The sequence below is a fragment of the Neopelma chrysocephalum genome, unplaced genomic scaffold (assembly GCF_003984885.1).
Source record: "Neopelma chrysocephalum unplaced genomic scaffold, ASM398488v2 Primary Assembly neopelma1_23, whole genome shotgun sequence".
In the NCBI taxonomy this organism is placed as follows: domain Eukaryota; kingdom Metazoa; phylum Chordata; class Aves; order Passeriformes; family Pipridae; genus Neopelma; species Neopelma chrysocephalum.
In genome coordinates this window covers 15417120-15436640 of record NW_020897691.1, presented here as the reverse complement: position 1 = coordinate 15436640, position 19521 = coordinate 15417120, and the positions used below count along the sequence as shown (strand labels likewise).

At 40.6% G+C, this 19521-nt stretch overlaps 1 protein-coding gene across 3 annotated transcripts in view; it reads right to left on the bottom strand.

The window, feature by feature from the left end:
• Positions 1-9505, bottom strand: part of TAB2 (TGF-beta activated kinase 1 (MAP3K7) binding protein 2) — a 62661-nt gene extending 53156 nt beyond the window's left edge. For 2 of the 3 annotated variants that reach the window (XM_027687869.1, XM_027687886.1), the window contains exon 1: positions 9382-9505. The gene's annotated coding sequence lies outside the window, so the exon portion shown is untranslated. Of the gene's footprint in view, positions 1-8665; positions 8949-9381 lie in introns of those variants that run through there. The other variant, XM_027687877.1, reaches the window with a different exon arrangement.
• Between the last annotated feature and the right edge of the window lie 10016 nt (positions 9506-19521).

Sequence of the window (19521 nt, the reverse complement as noted above, 5' to 3'; positions counted from 1 at the left end):
ACTTTAAGACACTCTCTGTCACAGTGTAACTTCTTGAAACCTAAACCCAAAAGAAATCAAGCAAAACAAATATAATAAACACAACCAAGAAAATAAGAAAGAAATCACATCAAGCTTCAGCACCTAGATAAGGCTTATACATTTGTGGTTTGTACAGCATTTTGTACACTGATGGGCATTTACATTAAGCTTTAGCTTGAAATAGTTGTTAGTATCTGCCAACCTAGAATCTGAACATGCAGGCCAGATTAGCAACTACTGTTGTGTTCCCAAGTGCATCCAAACTCTGTGATTTAAAGAAAGAGAATACCTAGACACTAGTTTTAATTCACTCATCATTAAATGAAGCTTTATATTCATTAACAAGTCTGAGTGGCAGACAATAATTTAACAGATTCACTAGTTTTCTCTTACAAACATTAAAGGTTATGAAAGGCTCTAACTCTGAGCCACCTCAAATAATGTTCCCTTGTAGTACACAGGTGAAACAAATATCTTTACAAAACATCTGTTTTGTTATCCCATTTTTACCACATCTTTCCTCAAGTGTCAACAAGTGTAGCACCTCTTTTCTATACAATTCTCTCAGTCTTTCCTTCCCCAGTTTACATAACTCATGGCATTTATGCTTACCTATTAGCCACGCTTTCACAAGTTTAAACAGGATCTGAATTTCCTACTCCACTGCAAAACTGGACTACAACATTTAAAGACTAAACACCTTAGAAAAACACAGCCATTCTTACTGGCAAAGAGAAGACTAGGATTCTTGTAGGCACCATCATTCAAAGCGTGCTAATAAAAACACACCTGTTAAAAGCATTTAAGACTCCTTGATTACGTCGACAGAACAGAAGAAATATTACCATTGTCATCTTTCATTCATGTAGGTCACTAGTGAAGATTTAACATAGCGGCAGAATCCACATCAGTGAGTTCTGTGGTTAAGTTAGTTCAACTAGTTCCTGTCCTACTTTTTGAAGGGCTAGCTTGTAATTTGGACCCTTTCAGTGTTTCAGTTGACCTTGTGAACAGATGCAGTGCCACAGTGGGCAGAGATGAATCCTTGAACTGGTCTTTCTGCTTGTCTGTGATAACACCACTCCTAGGTCTACGCTTCCATGAGGGGCTTTCTTCACCAACAATACCAGCTTATTTAACTCTTATTTCTTCTATTTCTTCACCATACCTTACGTCTGCAGAAAAACCTCTTTGTGGGCTCATACTAAAATCACATCAGTGAATTCAGGGGAAAGGATGGCAAATCCATACCCCAGCACTGATGGAAAACAATCCCATCAGTGTGAAGTTATACTAGACTACCAAACTGATCTAAGAGCTCCTCAGCACCAAGGGGTTAGTCCCACTCCATGAGATCACCTAAGAGAGGTAAAGAGCAAAGTGGGTAGTTCTCTAACCCCCAGTACATTGACTGACCCAGCTCACAGACAGTTGAGACTAGTATGAACGACCAGTTGCTTATGTCAGTGAAAGGAATTTTCCCTGTTCAGTCAAAGCAAACTATCAGACTGGCCCTGATGCTCACAAACACTTGCCTTCTTCCATGTTTTGCTTTAAACCAGCTATCTTGAGGCCATTTTGTTGTATTACTCCAAGAGTATTTAATTTATGCAGAAATACTGACAAAATAGCAAGAGCATTCCTTTCCACGGCAGCAAAGGCATACTTTTGTACCAAAAACCAAAACTACTCACTCAAGTCAATATGGAAGCTCTTCCAGAAAAACACCATTCTGCACATGTAACTGCAGCTACACTGGCAACCTCTGTATGCAGACTGCTACATTATGGAAGGATGACACTCTTTCATTCATTCAAAATGATGCAGCCTTGTTCGTACCTTTCACAGCTTTGACAAGACCTTTATCAACCAGAATAGTGAAGGTAACACATAATCTAATTGGTATTTTTCCTCCACAGTGCATGAAAGCACTACTGGTAGAAATTATATTTTCCTTTCAGTCTGGAAACCACAGGGGTTTTCAGCCCCATGCAGGGGAAAAAAAAGAAACAAATAATGGGCATTTTCTCTGAACCTTACTGCTTAACACATCACGTGCTAGACACAAGAGGCTGGAGAGAACAGAAATTTCCACAGTCCAAATGACAGTTTTCTCCTGCTGCTTACAATTTATTTTATTCTCCTTCACCAGATACTGTGGAAGAGGAATCAAAACGCGTTGCACTTTAGGCATGGAAAAGGAAAATCAAAATGTGCTTCTCGTACAGGAGTAAAAACTAATCCTGTAGCAATCCCTTTTACACATATGTTCATACCAAGTCCTAACTCAGATACACTACAAAGTAAATCATATTTCTTAAAAAACTGTTAGTGGTTTAAGTTTTCCTTGTATTCAACTCATTTTACAAAGAAAAAAAGTTCTCATTTTCACTGAAGTCCTGAGTGTATCAGACATGATCCACTGTGATAACCTTCAACTCCCAGCTATGATACACCTACCTCTGCCATAAGCAGCTACCAACAAATACAAGCTGGTGTCTAACTCAAGTAATTTCGTAATTCTTTTATGTATTTCAGGCAAATATTAAAAGTCATGTCAAGGCCTCACTAAATGAATTGCAGCTATTAAAAACAGTTTTAATTAGTTTTAAAAGATTGGAACAATTTAAAATGACTGGAGAACTAACAGGCATAATAGGTGAAAGATAACATACTTTGCCAAATGTCTTTGTCTAATCCAATATATGCATCTAGGTAAACAACTTTATTATTCACAGGATGGCAAACTCTTCTAGGAGTGACTTATTTAATAAATATTGTGCCTTGCACTAAAGGGCCTAATCCAAGTCAAACTGTCTAGCCAACACCAAAGCATAAGTAAAATATAATAATCTGTTATTGGCAATTATTCCTGTAAGACAGTTTTAAATACACAGTTTGGGACACACACAAAATAATCTTATCCCCACTTACCAAAGACAAGAGTAGTATTAAAAAAAAAGAAAAAGGAGCAAGACACCAAATATTTTAACTGAAATAGCTTCATAAGCCAATGTGAAACATACTGCTTTGTACTTATCAACATAAATGCCTTTTTAAGCATACTTTTGCTGAGCTACTGGAGATTGTCTGCTCCCAGGCTTAAGCCTGTTAGACTTAAGAAGGGTCTTTAAGAAAGATAACCTACCGTTCCCTTTAAAAAACCCAAATACTTGTTCAACAAATGGAAAGTAGCAGTTTAAACCAGCTGAATGAATTGAAAAAATTCCAAGTACAGAACTCATGACCCTTTTTCTTTCCCCTGTCATTCACTCAGGAAAGCCCAAATGGAGCAGGGACAAACTTACCAATTGATACTCTGAAGGAGAAACAAAACAAGAATGAAATGACAAGTGCTGAATGGATCTCTTAAGAAATAAAAGTTTCCGAGAAAGATTAGAATAAAGGAACAACAAAGAGAAGTCTAAACAAGGGGGAACTAATGCTTCAATTGTAAAGTATAGATCATATACTGCCTACACAAGGCAAAGGGAGAGTGAAGAGGGGCTACAAAGGACCAAATTTCCTCTTTTCTAGCTCACCTACAAATATGATGAGGTGTCAGTAAAAAAGTGGTTGGAAGAGATAAATTCTGCATGGGGCAATTTTTCAAAAAGCAAAGAAAAAACAAATAGAAAAAAATACACTGTAAAAAGACACGAGAGTACTTAAAACAGAGAAACATAGCACAGACACAGGGAGTAGAGGCTTTTCTTAAGAGTTTAAATGCAACATGAACTGACAAAGGATTTAATTACAGGCCACACTGTACAACTTTTGTTTAACCGTGTGTCTTTTTTCCCCCCTATGTAGGTGAAACAGTTCATTTTTTCCACCTGGGGAAATCAGGCTTTGGACTTAAACAGCAAAAGACTCTTCTGCATTTCTAGCCTTCAGTATAAAGTAGAAATAGATTTCCAAACCCCAAACGGCTCCAGGAAAACAAATTACTTATCTGAACCTACATGTTAGTCACAGCTTCTGAGGCACTGGATCAGTAAAAAGTACTGGGGGGTAGTTAATTTCTGAAACTTACTGTATTTTTTTAGTCACTTTACCCTGTTGAAAAAGACATCCTGAGAACAGTGATAAACAGATGGACCGACCAAAGAGATTTTTACACACAATGCAATTTCATTTGAAAAATACATTCTAAAGCCCTAGTTTTGACATATTTATGCTTGATCTTTCTACAAGTCATCTATGAAAATACCTGATAACAGCAAGATTCTTGAACAATAAAGACAGGCTGCAGCAAATAAAAGGTATTAGAGTATTTCCTGTCTGCCAGGGATTTCTTATCCATTTCTACTAGCGTTCCATACAAAATAGAGATGGACCAGGTAAATACTTATTTCAAGACTCAAAAAACTCCATGAAATATTTAGTCCATAATAAATCCATATTAAAAAGCAAGTAATTTCAGGCTTACTAAACAATCTGATACTAGCATGGCCCATCTTCACAGATAAATCAGTTAGACCTGTGAGTACATTAAATATGCCATTGCATGTGACAGCCCACAGAGACATGACAGCATTATACTGTAAGCATGCAACAAACATGTAAGTCACACTGTCTAAAGAAACTACAACTATATACGATGTAACAAAATAATGCTTTTGACAGCATATTTTGAGAACAACACATATATCTTATGCAGTTTGCACATTCTTGCCCCGTGCTGCTTCATGCCCTGTGTCAGTCTAGGCAATCCTGTTGAATCAGATCCACACAAACACACATACAGGCACAGCTCAAGAGGCTCTGTACACATGGAACCAACACCGTCACCAAACATCTCAAAGCCACTCACAACAACAGTTGCTACATTGTAATCAAAAGTGTACCACTGTTATAAGACAACCTTAGCAGCCCAGCAGTCTGCTTTGGACCTTACATATTGTCCCCCACCCTATTTTTCTTTGTCTTCATCTTCTTAAGAACCTATTTTAACATGATTTTTGTTTACTAAACCAAAACTGGCAGCCACTGCTTACCTTCCTCTCAAAGGTATCACCCCATAAATAGCAAAACTAGCAAAGCCCCCTTTCCCATAGATTTGCACTCTCTCTCAGACATGCTTTCATGTTCCAATTAGTCACATTCCACCTCTATCCCAGATGCCTATTATCTTACCACTCTTTCAAGCATTAGCCATAATATACTTAACCTCTCATGTCCTCTAACTACTGACTGAAGAAAAGAGTACTGCACTTCACACCTAGTTCTTACCCCACAGACAACTGTCTGCGGGCCAACTGGCGGCTAAACACAGGTAGCTCCTAAATTCATGCAAAACTTTCCCCTAAAGAGATGATCTTAATGAAGTCATCAACTTTAACAAATTTAACTTTTGTTCAACGTTATTAAAATGTAAAATCTTTGAGACCTTGCCCCTTGGCTAATTTCTTTGCTGAAAATTAGTGGATGAGCTCAAAATTTATTGAGATACAGGATCAAAGGAAAACTCGAATTCATGCTTTTGATGAGGAGAAAGGCAGGTGGAATTCTGCCTTCTCCACTGGCAGCCCCAGCAGACCAGCCAGTCAGCACCGCATGGCACCAGCTTTGATTAATTTTGGAACAGCTTAAGACACTTTGCATTAAAGCGTTCATCTAGCTTAAGACAGTCTAAGTAGTGAGCATATATAGTAGCTTTGTCCTGTTTTTGGTAAATTCTAGCAAGCCTAACAATATCCTGACTAATAGGTGCACAGTTCTGGTTGCTTGGGTGACTTTTTTATTTTTTAAAAATTCCTATATACAACCTACAATTTTCTTTTACCACTGGAAAATGCTCTTCTAAATGCCAAAGGGAGCACAAGGTTTACATCCATTCTGAGACACAGATTTTTAAAATAACGGAAAAATTAAATTCTGCTCATAGTACAGCCAGGATCTGAATGAGTTTTAAATCACTCAACATCAAAGACAGTGAAATCTGATCTTAATCTGTGCTCAGAATAGGAAAGAGCTACACAATTTCCATATTGCTACAAAAATTGATTACACATAGCTATTTTCTAAGAATATAATGCATATTTTACACAAAAGAGTCTTTTTCTGGTTAAATTCTCTGACTCAATATTACCTTACAATTTGTTTAGCACATACCAAGCTATGCTTAACTTCTTGCAATCATCAACAACAAAAAAAATCTAACACATTCTAAAAATATTAACTATTTAATGACACCTTAACTGCACCTATGGCAACAAGAACATCCTGAGTGATGCCATTCATTCAGCAACAGATATGTTCCAAGAATATCAGGATATTATACACAAACATCAGAGATGTCAAGCTATTTCACTTGGTTTCACTTGAACCTGATTACAACCAATTAAGGAACTCCAAAATCCAAAGGCAGCATAAGACAAAACTAGAAAACTCAGTAAACATCTGTATAGTGTTTGGAATACTTCCTTGAATGAGAGTTGAGCCTACTCATCAGTTCAATACGAATAAATCCCTAATTTTAGTATAATTACAATAAAGGCCTACAAAAACCTCTGTCAGGGAAAGCATCAATACTATGTCAGTGATTTTTTTGTAAGCATTCTCAAAAGAGGGTGAAACTGAAACAACTATTATACTGAAACCCCTGACTACAATTAAGAGTTTGTAAAAAAATATTATTCTATTGTAAATCTGACAGCTTTCATGCTTTCATAGTTGCATTTAAATATGTGGAATCCAAACCAGACTAGTTTGCTAAGCAGGGTTCAAGATGTCTTAGAGCATCCACCAGCATTTCTCCTGTTTGAAACAGAAAGCCTTCACTTGCCCAGCTGCAATAACCTACAATGGAATTAAAATTAAAAAAAAAAACCAAAACAACTTGAATCGCTGCATACATTCGTGGTAACAAAAGTTAACTTTCACTTCAAACATTTAAATATTTGAGTTTTGGGTATAGCTTTAAAAAAATCCAGTTCTGAATCATTGGAATTTTTGTTCTATTTCCTGTAAAAAGACCAACAGCAACATCATTCAGCATTCCGCTTGCAGCAGTTCAGAAAAGATCAGCCTGATCCTGCAGTCCTAAATTTACAGTCATTTCATAAACTTAAGGTCACATCTGACCAACCTTTATTCTTCCAGTGCTTCCAGCCATGAAGATCATGATAAGGAGGCTGCACTTGGTAATAGGATGAAGAGTAACTTAGTTTTATGTTTCAAAGCACATTCTCACAAAGAAATAGTCTGCCAAGAGCTCTTTAAACTGCCAAGCAAAAAAACCCAAACCATACATATAAGTTTGCTGAGAATAATCTCTTCAACAGATGACAGGTTTAATTCTACATGGTTTGAAAACATACCAGTTACCTATAAAGCCAAAGACCATCACAAAACAACATAAGACCTCAGCATTCAAAGCAAGTGAGGAAAACCACTATTTTCTTCCATTCTGTCACTGCTGGAAAAGAGAAGTTTCTACCAGGCCACTGTCATAGGAAGAGTGCCCATTTTCAAGAATTCTATTATTGTATCAGCAAATATAAAGGAAGAGAGCAGAACCCTATGACTTCTCTTATGTTGAGAAGGAAAATGGTTTACATTTCACAGTCTTGGAAAGCTGGTATAAGCAAGGGTAATGTAGCATAGCAAGATGGCACTGCCCCCACATGTAATGAAACATGGATGATGCTTTATCAAGCATCTCAAACACAAAATTGGAATGACACAGATTGAGTTCTCCTCCAATTCCTTCCCCCTTCCAGCCTCTCCTGTGAAGCAACATCAGAAAAACCACACAGATGTTCCCAGTTTTTAAAAGAAACTGAGACTCAACTCAGTGTCCGTTCTGCTGCAGCGCAAGCCAAGGTACTATCTACAGCTGAGCATCCCTAAGTTTAACATATGGATAACAATCTCAGATGACTGAAGCTTTCATTTAAATTGGAGAGCAGAACGTACTGAAGCTGATGACATGTGTCTCCTAATGTGTCAGTGGAACTTCCCTCTTGCCAATAGCAGGTATCAGAATTCTGGGGTTTGACAAAACCCAATTACAACAGAATAGATAAAGAACAAATAATTGAATTATGTGTATGAAATGCAAATGCCTGGTTATCTGGCAAATCAGCACCCAAGCTGAAAATTATTCCCAATTTCAAAAAAAACATGGTCAATCATGAATATAATGCTATTGCTATTAGTGTCATTAGCCTTCCTTATATGTGCCGTACCATTTCGGTGCCTAAATTATTATACAAACCAATCTGAACAGTCTAAGATAATGAATGACTTTATCTGACTTCTGCTGATATTCAGAAGACACACATTAGAGTACTGAAAATTATATGCAGCACCATTTTCAGCATTCTACTGCTGAACGTCAGAAACTGCTTTAGTCAGTCTATATCAAATACCCTAAACTTATAATGACTAGAAAACCACATTTGAAACCCACTCCTTGCTAAGAAGCATTCCTCTGGAATTCCTTTTTTATGTATGCATTTACTATCATTAATACAGGGACACCAATAGGTCCTGGACACAAACCAGGCCCTGCTGAGAGACCAGGTATATTACAAAGAACACAAGGCTTCTGCCCTGAAGGCCTTGCTTCATCTGGGCTGAGCATTCAGAGTTTTTAGTATAAGCCTTTCAATGAATGAGACAAAGCACTACACACCTCCGCACAGTCTTCCCAGGTCTCTCAGAGGGACACAACAGAAAAAGAGAAGAAAACAAGAAACAGTACATGTCTCCTCTCTTCAAAACCTCTCTTATCAGAACCATTTCAAGAATTTCTACTCAACAATTAAACTGACTGGAACAATGGAAACCGACGTCCTAAATATACTATATATGGAATCGAGCCCAGTTAGCCCCCACAAAGACACCGGGCACCAAAGAATCGCACCTCGGACGCTCGGATACTCATCCTCAAATGGCGGAGTGTCGCCCAGCGCACTCACACCTGTCACCTGCCAAGCGCCGGGCCAGCCCTCCCTCCCTCCCTTCCGCAGCCAGGCGAGCCCGCTGGCAGCTCCCGCCCCTCCACGGGCCGCCGCAGCCGTCCGATCCCTCCCCGCGCCGGGAAGCTCCAGCGGCTCGCGAAGGAAAATAAGTTTCCATCTCTCGCTGGATGTCCCGCTGCGCGGCGGCTTCCCGTGCCTTCGCTGCTCTCCCACCCCGCCCCAGCACGCCGGGATGAGCGGGGTGCCGGGGCTGCTCCCTCCCCGCGCGCAGGCCTTTCCTGCCTTCTTCACCCTGGCACAGCGCGGGGCGGCAGCGGGAGAGCCGGGCCCCCCGCCCCCGCGCCTCTCCCCGCAGCCCCCCGGGAATGGGACCACAAAACCAGCCCAGGAAGCCGCCGCCGGGCCCGTCCGGCGGGGTTAGCCTTACCCCGCTGCCGCTGCCGCTTCTCCTCCTCCTCCTCCTCCGCCTCCTCCTCCTCCGCCGCCTCCCCCACCACCACGGCGGCAGCCGCCGCCACTACCGCCGCTGCTACCGCCACCAGCGCCGCCGCCTCCGCCCGGCAGGGGGGACCCCGCCGACCCGGCCCGCTCCGCAGCCTCCCGCCGCCGCCGCCGTTCCGCTCGGGGGGGTGAGGAGGGGGCGAGGAGGAGGAAGAGGAGGGAGAAAGGAGGGCAGGGGGGTCCGTGCTGCCGCGCGGGCGGCGGGGCGGGCCGGTGTGCGGGTGCGTGTGTGTGCGTGCGCGTGCGTGGGTGTGTGTGCAGTGGCTGTGGCGGCGCCGCTCCCGCTCCTCCAGAGCCGCCGCTGGGGCCGCGCGCCGCTCCCGGCCCCCTCCCCCCGCGCTCGCTGCGCTCCGAATCAAAATAGAGACACAATATGGCGGCGGCGGCCACAGCATCGCGAGACCCGGCCCGCGAGCGCTAACGGAGGTGCGGCGCGCGCCAATGGGCGCCGGGGCGGGGCGAGGGATGAGGGGGCGGGGCCTCCACCGGCACCGCCCTCAGGGTGGGGCCGCCCCCTCACCGCTCCCGGGACACCGAGGCACCGGGATGCGCCGCCACCCGCCCCCCACCTCAGCCCCGCCTCGGCCCCGCCTCGCAACACCGGCTGCGGTCACCGCTTCCGTGGGCGGCGGTGGCGGGGGTGGGTTGGTGGGCTGCCCGCCTGGGAAAGGGAGCCTGCGGGGTCTGCAAGAGCTGAGAGGGAGGAAGCGCAGCATCTGCAAGGGGAAGAAAAACTAAGAAAATCAGTATTTATGAAAAAAAATTAAATAAAACAACAATAAACCCCCCACCTTATATCGGAAACAGTTGTTCGGAGGGAATTGCCAGACACTTTCTGTCAGAAACAGCAGCTCTTCCTCTAAATTCCTTCATGCTTTAGACGGAGTATGTGATTTCCACCATCCCCCTCAGGTATAGCTCGCACTAATCTCCCAAATGCCGCCAGATGAGCAGGGCCCGCAAGCTGTCCCGTGAATCCCTCTTCCCTGCTCACCTCACAGCAACACCTGCAGAAGGAGTCCCTTACCAACCCGTGGGGCTGGCGAGGCCATGATCCACAGCCTTGCCGGCCTCCTCGTGAGTCCCAACCTGCCGACCTGAAAAGAGGAATCGAAGTCCTCCTATGATAGAAAGACAGCCATCCTTGATTTTAATGGGACGTCCAAGTAAATCTTTGTTTCGTAAATGAGTTTACTACTCAGTCTGTCTTGAGTCAAAGTTATACGGGGCTGAAAATCACTGAAATTTGTTTGTCACTGTAAATAAAATAGTATTTCCCCAAACCCAGCCAGAAGTGCCTTACAATAATGGGTAATGGGGCATATAGAAAGAAGATGCAATAGAAACATGAGGTCACAGAGAGCTGTACCAGGGTTTGCTCCTCTGTAAGTGTTCAGGTGCATTAATCAAACCTTTCGCTTTTGCAACCCATGTGTAGACTATTCGTGGTCTGCCCAGTCATCTGCTCAAGCACACTGCTCTTCAGCTTTTCCAGCACAACCATTTCAAACTTTGCTAAGCCATACCTGACCTTTCAGACAGATAGGATGGTATACGGACATGACTATTTTGTGCGAGCAAGAAATGGAGTTTATTTTGCTAAGTTTAATACCAAGTTAAATATTTGACCCTTTTGCCTACAGTTGCTAAAACAGGGATTTGCCATAGGAAAGTGAAAGACCATCTCTCACTGTGCCATCACCAGTATTTACTGCAATGCTTAAGCACTGGGATCATGTGAGTGAGCTGCACAGTCCCTTCCCCCCTTTTCCAGACTCCTCGCACTGCATCTACATCTGAGCCCATTGCTAAAGTTGCTCATCTCTCCTCTATAGCAGCTAAGTTTGAGTCAGTTTTTAACACCTTTCCAAAATCAAAGAACAACTATTTAGGAAAATAGTTCTTTGTACTGAAATTCAGAAATGAACTGTTTTCCTATGTATCTGAAACAAAAACTAAGCAGATCTATGTCATAATAAATTCCGTGTGTAATTCTTATCGTGGTGCAAATCAAAGATCAATCATCAGTGAGCCACAGGAATCAGAGTCTTGCTTCTTTCCCTGAAGATTTTACACATTGTCCATTTTTTTTGCCATACCAGGTATGAGTTCATGTTTTTTAAACCTTCATCAGACTGTTTATATTATTCACTGCTAAAAAACTAAATTTTAAATAGGATTGGGGAATTATTCTAAGCATATGGTACAGCAAACCATTTCTCCAAAGTACAGTCAATTTTTTCAGCTTGGTACTGACATTTCTGACGCTGAAATTTCCTGAGAATGCTTTTTAGAGAAGGTAAGTGGACAAGTCCAGTTAAAACCAATCCACAACAACTGGCACAATTATTTCGGAAATTGAGTTTAAAATTAGTTTTCCACAATGGAAAAAGGTGGCATTGGCAATTTTCAAGACACTTTTCCTTGAAACGTTCAACTGGTAATTTATTTTTTGTTCTTCTAAACAGGAGGCCTGTCAATCTTCAGGGTGATAAAAACAGAGGTAGCAATCACAGGCCAAGGACAGTCCTTGGAAGCTCCCAGTCGGAGGTTACAACCACAGCTTCTCCAGTAAAAACAATTATAATTTAGATTAATAACATGACAAAGAAATACAGAAATTCACCTTATTTCACATGAAACTTCCTGGATTGTATTTCTGTTCCATGTAGAAGTTGTCAGCTGTGTGCCATAGTGCAATAATTTGACCAGCCTGTTGTAGAGAAGTGGACAATCCTGGATTTGGAAGTAAATTCAAGTGCTGCATATCAGCATAAAGCCAAAGTTGTGATGAATGCATAGCTTTGCTTGAATGAAAGTTCTCAACACTTGTCTCTCCCATTCCACTGTGAGGGCTTATACTATATAACAGCTATAAAAAAACCCACCTTTTTTGCAGCGTAGGAATAATCCAGATATTTGTGTTTGTTTGGAGGGGGTCTGTTGAAAACTGTATTGTCAGTATTCTGGTTTACCATTTTTTCTTTCTGTTTTAAATGTCAGTGTAGTTCTGATTTAAAAAACAAACTGAACTCCAGTCAGTCTTCTTTAATCAGAAACATCAGCTCTAGGAGCTCCGAATTTAAGAACAGTATTAAAATAACAAACAAGTATAATCATTCAGGTAGATGAAATGTTTCGTTAAAGAAATGGGTTTCAGAACAAATTATTCAAATACCATAGTGAACTCCAGTTGCTTAAATTGCTCATGTGTGCAGTTACGAAAAGCTGTTGTGCTCTGATGTTTTTCTTTCTAACCCACAGTACACAAACAGCTCTGTTATCACTGCTGAGACTCCCTGGTTTTCCAGGTTGTTGCTGTGCTTTCTTCAAGATAGCACCAGCCTTTTCACTTCCTAACAGCTCATCTGTTTAGGAGCAGAGCGTAAACATGACATTTGAGATAAAGATGTGATTAAGAGGTGCCTTAGTGGTTCATGAGTTCTAGCAGCTTCAGGAGATTTGGAAAAGGCCTCTGCTGAAGGAAAATCCATCGAGACAGACTACCCAATTTTTGCAATTTTAAAAGCATAGTGATCTGTGTTGCAGTGAAGCATTATTGTAGATTATGTATTCATCTGACATGCAAAACCAGTATGTTTTTGGAGACTTGGTAAGATATTTTTTTAATATCTTAAAAAACCCACATTCATTTATATTGATCATGAGTGTCTTAGAAGAATGTTTACACTTGAAGGAAAATATCTTAGCCTAGCCAAAGCAATTCTGAAGTTTTCTCAATAGATGTTTTAGAATTGGGAAAGACTGCCATATTAAATCAATCTTTTGACTAAGTTGGAAAAAGTGCATCCTTGACAGCATTAACAATTTACAGATATTTCGGTGCTCTGATTAAGAGAATTAAAAATGTATGAATAAAAGCTTATACATGATCGTATGACATACAGTTGACTCAATATCTACTAGGAAGACAAATTCAGTATTATTTAATGCTACCATACACCTTTTTTATGAAACTATTTTATGATAACTCAGTGACATAAAATATACAAAGCCAAGAGGCTTCACTATACTTCAGTATAAATACGGATTATGTTTCTTCCCAAATCCACTGTGGGAAATTGAGTAGAAAGTAATGATAAAAATTAATTTCCACTTTTCTTAGGATTTATATAACACTGGTATATAGTTGCTGCATATCTTTAGGGTCTTGATCAGAAAACACATTTAGTCTCTTGCTAAAGTCCATCTTTATTTGGGATACCTTTCAATCACTTGCTTAAACATTATGCTGTGTTGAAACCTGAGACAAAGAAAGAATGGACTTAAGTGTTTCTGGACAGGTATAACTTGCTGATTTGAGACAGGAAACCTACCTTGAAGTCCAAACAAATGACTTCCCTATTCCAGATACAAATCAGGCATGAATGTTTTCATAGTAAAAACCCTTGCAGAATGTCTTAATAGCTCTTTCTGTTTCCAGCTACTGATTTTAACCTCTTCTGTCTCAGTGACTTCAGCCAAATACCTTTCCTTTACACATTTTGTAAATGTGAGAGTGAGGGTGCAAACTGCAATACACTTAATCTTATTATATATGTTAACACACACGGTGCAATAATTACATTGTGTTTAAATTTCCTCAAATGTGCAGGAGGTTATTGGTAAGTGGGCAATTATATTTTAAAAAATAACCCAAAGTACTCTCTAAACATAAATGTTTCACAGTATTAGATTTCTCCGTCTTCTTCTGACCTTCTGCCCCATCGCTGTGATTACTTTAACTCCTCACCCAATAATAAAACTCTGAACAAATCCTGTGCCTGCTATTAAGTAAAATTAAAATTCAGTAGATTCTCTGCATTCTTTCTTCTCTTCAGCTGCAGCACTTGACAGCTTGCATGGTACAAATGAAACACGCAAGGCCTTTAAGCCGTCCCATATTAAAAAAAAGATAACTTGGATCTTTCTAATGCTAATATGTACTAGACAGAGTAAATTTTGAAGAAGAGGTGTACTGAGTCCTCCGTTTCTGTGGAAAACTCATTGGTCTAACAAAACAGAATCAACCATATGAGCTTATATACACACCATGCTGGTTTGTTTCCTTCGGGGTCTTATACAAGCCCTTGTAAGGAGAAGACAGCTCAGACTTCAGGTCCACTCTGTCCTATGTTCATTTGAGATTGCCAGCAGAAACGAAAATTGCAGGAATACATTTCACTGTGTAATGAGTTGTGCTCTAGCTACTGTGTCAGAATCATCAAGTTCCTGTTCTACTTGTGTGACTTTCAGGTTCCAAGTTGAGCTGTATTTCAATCATAATCTCCCATGGTTTTACCTTTCTGTGGGAAAAGATCACTTGTATGTACCCACAGTTAAAAATATTTCAGTATCACAGAGCAAAACGGTAAGAAACACTGAAATTCCAACTCATCAGATCACTAGAATTAAGAAAGGTCATCTCTTTGACAAGGTAAAATTCTTGATGCAACTGGGAAAAGCAATACAGAAAATAAGGTGGCATCACAGCTGTTTTCAGCTACTACAATGTTACGTAGAGGTAGAAGAGGAAATTGTGGGACTTTGGTTAGAAGATACATGACATACTTATTTAAAGGAATGCAATAATGTCCAAAAATTTTAGTGTTCAGTTGTTGGTACTTTTTTCTTCTCAAGCTCTTCTGATAAATAATGAATTAACTTAAAACTCCGCAAAACTCTGTTCTTCCATCAGGAGGGCACCCATTCTGTGAAATACATACAGCCTTCCAGATCATAACCCAGAAACTATAACCTCAGCTAAGCCAAACACAAATTTGTGCTTAGATTTAGGCATAGGAAAGTTCCGTTGGCTTTACTCACCCGCTTAAAATTAAGCATATGTTTTAGCACTTTACTGGATTAGGGCCCATGTCAGCAAAATAAATTTCTTGGGAAGAAGTAATAAAAACATAGCTTGCAGTGAGGGACAGCAGAGCCATTCACAGCTACAGAAGCTTTAAAACACTAGCTGGTATTTATATATTTAAAGAACAAATCAGGCGTTAAACAAAACATTTTAGATAGTGAACTAATTAGTCTACTACAGAAGTACCCTTTTTTTTTTTTAATCTGATGAAAAACATTTTTTGCATCCTTGCATTCCCAAAAGCAAATTAATTTACACATCAAGGAAAAAAGTGTTTTGCAAGCACAAGCTTCAAAAGCAATTTTCCCACTGTTTAGTAACAACCTGGCTGTTCCAGATATACCATTACATTCCCTGGAGAAGAGGATAGACAGGAGGCCAAGCTTTTTAAACACAAAGTTTCATTTCACATATGCACCTGAATTTGCTCATTCAAGTGTATATAATTGCATATGTACAATAAATGTCAGTTAACTAATTCTCTTGTATGCATTGTGCACTGATGTGTATTTATTTTTAATGCTAAGAATCTCTCTAAATATTTGGTGTTGTATGTCTATCCTTCAAAGAGAACTTAAATCACTTGCAAAACCAGAATGGATACAATTCTACTACACCATGTCCATGTTAATTTTATTTTTTCCAGCGAAACCTTTCTGTTGCTAACAACAGTGCAGCGAAGTATGAATTCTAGTGTAGATGTAGCTCCTCTGGCATTGAAAGCACAGTGCTATCTGTCCCCGTTCAGAAAAGGTCTATCTTGTATGAAGGGCTACATGCTATTTGGGAAAGACAGACAAGGGAGGCACAGTGGTGGAGTTGCCTTCTACGCAAAAAGGCAGCACTTGAGATCTTTTGAGCTCTATCTTGGGGCAGATGATGAGCAAGTCAAGAACTTATGGGTTGGGATTAAAGAGCAAACTAGTAAGGGTGACCTTATTGTGGGTGTTTGTTACAGGTCATCTGGTCATGGGGAGGAAGTAGATGAGGCCTTTTACAGGCAGCTGGAAGCAGCCTTGAAGTCACAGGCACTGGCTCTTTTGGGGGACTTCAGCCACCCTGACACCTGCTGGAGGAACAACATGGCAAAGGACAAACAGTCCAGGAGGTTTCTGGAAAGCATTGACCACAACTTCCTCACACAGGTGGTGGAGGGAAAAAATGAGTAATGGTGAGCCATTTGACCATGTACTAACAAACAGGGAAGGCTTTGTTGGAGATGTGAAGGTTGGGGGCAGCCTTGGCTACAGTGAGTGCACTTCAGGCGAGCTAATTTTCAGCTCTTCAGCGACCTTCTTGGAAGACTCACATGGGAACAGGACCTGAAGGGAAGAGGGTCACAAGAGAGTTGGTCAATGTCCAGGCACCACTTCCACCAGGCTCAAGAACTGTGCATCCGTAAGAGCAAGAATCGCAGAATCATACAGGTTGGAAAATATCTCTAGGATGACTGAGTCCAACCCATCACTGTCAAGTGCACCACAAAACCTTGTCCTTGACCACCCTTTCAGTGAAGAAATTTTCCCTAATATCCAAACTAAACCTCCACTGATTCAACTTGAGGCCATTTCTGCTTGTCCTATCAATTGTTAGGGAGAAGAGACTGACCCCCACCTGCTCACAACCTCCTTTCAGGTTATTGTAAAGAGTGATAAGGTCCCCTCAGGCCTCTGTTTCTCCAGACTAAACAACCCCAGCTCCCTCAGCTGCTCCTCATAGGACTTGTGCTCCAGACCCTTCACCAGCTTTATTTGCAGAAACTGATGCATGGGAAGTTCCATTTGAACATGAGGAAGAACTTGCGTACTGTGCAGGTGACCCAGCACTGGAACAGATTGCCCAGAGGGGCAATATCTCCTCACTGGAGATATTCAAGATCTGGACACAATTCAGTGCCGTGTGCTCTAGGATGACGCTGCTTGAGCAGGGAGGTTAGACCAGACGACCTGCTGTGGTCCCTTCTGACCTTACCCGTTCTGTGATTCTGTGATTCTGTATATTGAGGTGGCAGTGGTCACAGCGGGACTCTGTACTAATGCTTTGGCTCTTCTCAGTAGCAGTGGATCTGTGCCAGCAATCCTCTCACTAATAACCTTACATAGAAAATCTGTTAAACTTTTGCAATAACAGTGTCATTTATTCCTTTAGCATTGCTTCATACCTGAATCACCAGGCAATGCATGTGCATTGTATTTTCTGCCTTTTCAAAGGGAAAAACCTTCATTCAAAAGACAAGACATCATAATTTATTTTCAAGTTAGCTTTTTCTCTTTAATAGCCCCCTCCTTAAAGCCAGTCTTCCAAAGAGGCAAGGTTGCTGAGTAAACAACCCGCAGGGGTTTGTGCTCATCCTGCATTCCTAGCTACAGTCCCTGAGCCCATTGAATGGTTTCAGCTAGACACATTTCTAATTCTGAAGTTTTTCAGAAAATAAGTGTCTGGGCTGACAGCAGTATCTCTACAAAAGGGAAAAATGAAGGTGGATCTTCCCTCACCCTTATGACACATGAGACAATCCACTGGAAACTCCAGCCTCGAGACATAGGAAAAACAGGTTTCAATACTCCACTGTTAATAAATTCCTGATTTCACTGGGTTTCAAAGCTCAGGATCCACAATCCTCTTTTCATATCTTATTTGCATGGTTCACTGCTCAGTGAAGACGTGGTCACAGTCCCAGTGCCCTAGAGAACAAACAAAGAAACATTAAATAGTAAATTTATTGATTGCGTAAATCTTATGAGGTCACAGATATGAAGAAAAATTGCTCCAAGGGAAAGTTTTCTCCAGTAATCCTTATAGACACTTATGGGACTTTAATTATCAGGGTTTGTAAAAAACAAATTAAAAAAATCCATTCTTCTTCCTACCTCTTCAGTTAGAGGTTGCCTTTTCTTCAAAATTCACCCCTTTACCAACACTTCTGGAGTCCCATGTTGATTTCTGCAGTGTTGTATACCATTACTGTTAATCAGGTTAAAGTTTTTTTATTGTTTTTAAAATTTTACACTTGTAGTAAACTCCAGTTCCACCTGTTCAACTAAAAATAAGCACCGTGGAATCCATAATACATACCAGTCACATCTTACTTCCCCTGTACGGCTGTCATCTTCTACTGACGGGAAGGAGACACGAGCATAAATTGAAATCATGTTGTGCTGCATATGTGCAGGTTTTGTGTTGAGACAGGACTGAGGAGAAACCTTAGCACTCACCTGTACATTGACCAGATGTGTGGGAGAAAGGGAAGTTTGATTTATTGGCAATAGCAGCAAGGCTGGGGCTAAATCAAGCTGGCCAGCTAATCTGTGTAAAGAAACCAGCCCCATGTACCAGGCTCAGATATAAGATGGTCAGAATGACAGTTCAGATTCACCAACAGTTAACTCAGCCCTGTATGTTTAAAGAGCTGTAGTAATGGAACCATAAAAACTCCCACCAGGTTGAGATCTCCAGTTGGGAGCTTTTTTCTAATGCATTACATATTTTAAAGTTTAATCATCAGCCCTTCTCCCAGCAAAACTCCTACTCATTTCAGTTAATCTTTGTCAGAATCAGTCCTGGTACTGGGTAACAGTCTGCAGTTGAAGTAAGTTTCACAGAATCACAGAAATGAAGTTCTGAAATAGTCTTACAACAGTAATGGTGAGTGAAAACCAGTTTAAAAATGTAATAGAATGTAATAAACATGTATTATTGCAGCTTCATGGAACCATGCTCAATGAACCATAGAAGTCTCAACTGGTTCAATTTCCTAGCTACCAAAATTCAATACCTAGTAGTAATTTGAAATTTGTATATGCATTGGACTGTTACTGATTAAAATAATTGTCCCTGAGTATTTTAGTGAGATCATCGTCCTAGAAAAAAAGAGAAGATTTAAATCACTGTTAGTAACTGTTTTTTTATAAATAATTTGTCAACTCCCTTATAAATACTTGATACCTGGCACCATAAACAGACTTTGTTTTTAATTCAGAAAGCGTCAGTTTAATTTTTAGGACTAATATTTCTATCCAGAAATCTTGCTACCATATTATGCACAATTTTTTATTCCAAATAATGAAAGTCTACAAAGGCAATGCATGTATTAAATAGCTAAAGAACTTATGCATTTCTGAGGTAATAAATATTCGAGTAGTAAGTGTGTTTCGAGTACAATTAGTGCTCATAGGAACTTTGAGATTTTGCAAA